Raw genomic sequence first — 1,085 nt, forward strand, 5'->3', positions numbered from 1 at the left:
ACATTTTCAAAGTTTTGTAGCACGAGGTACCATAAAATGACCTTAAAATGTCTCCGGTCATTAAAATGTTAGTATTACTGGAGCAATGACAATAATTCTGCTTACTACCTGGGGATAATGTTATCATTATGTTGGGCTTTAATGGAGTAGGGATAAACATGGCCCTGTGTTTTATTCGACCCTGTGATCATTTAGCACTGTAATGGGAATCCAGTACAGCTGTCAATTCTGATTTTCCAATTAACTCAGTAAAGTATGCAACCTTATATCTTATTTTCTAAATAGAAATTATATATGGAACTTTTTAAAATTATTAACCAAAAAGAATGAGAGCTCTTNCGCCAGTCAGTCCCTCCGGACCTGCCGCGAGTCTCAGACTGCCGAAATTACAGCGCGTCACTCGGTCCGTACCCGGTGGGCATCTGGGGTATCTGGGCGGTCTCCCGTCCCCAGCGCGTATGTCTGTCTGTCTGTCTCTCTGTCTGATCCGCCGTCTGCAGCCTGCCTTCCGGCTCTAACGCACCAAGTGTGTAGTCTGCCCTTTCACTGACGCTGAGCGTGTTTAGCGGCCTTAGTTAGCTGAGAGCCCGCCTGAGACCGGCCCGGCAGCCGGCGGAGGAATACACGTTTGGCCCCAGTCCATGTTAAGAGAATTTTAAACCAGCAGGAGCTCGAGGCCTGTATTTATGCCGAAAACGGGTCTCGAGGCCTCTGGAGGCAATGCTAGATGTGGGGAGCCAGCCAGCTGCTTGATGATTTCTTACAATTAAATGAGGAACAGAGAATTTCTTTCTTACTACTGGCTTTTAAAACAGATTTTAAATCCTAATGGGTGGAAATTATAAGTCCCTGTAGGTAGAACAGATTCGTTATTGGGATGCATTTTTGTCTAATGTGTTTGTTCTGAGTCTGCTGACCAGCTCTTTCTGAACTTAATTTTCTCAGCATCAACAGTGATTCTGAAACTGCTTTTAGCTTCCTTCGCCTTGGCTCTCCTCTTTTTGTGAACAGCTGCTTGGCCCATAGCCTAGAGAAATCAGTCTTTTTTTCTCTCCCAGGAGAGCCTCCTTCCTGTGCTTAGAAAG

Source organism: Crocuta crocuta, unplaced genomic scaffold (assembly GCF_008692635.1).
Source record: "Crocuta crocuta isolate KB4526 unplaced genomic scaffold, BGI_CrCroc_1.0 scaffold1653, whole genome shotgun sequence".
In the NCBI taxonomy this organism is placed as follows: domain Eukaryota; kingdom Metazoa; phylum Chordata; class Mammalia; order Carnivora; family Hyaenidae; genus Crocuta; species Crocuta crocuta.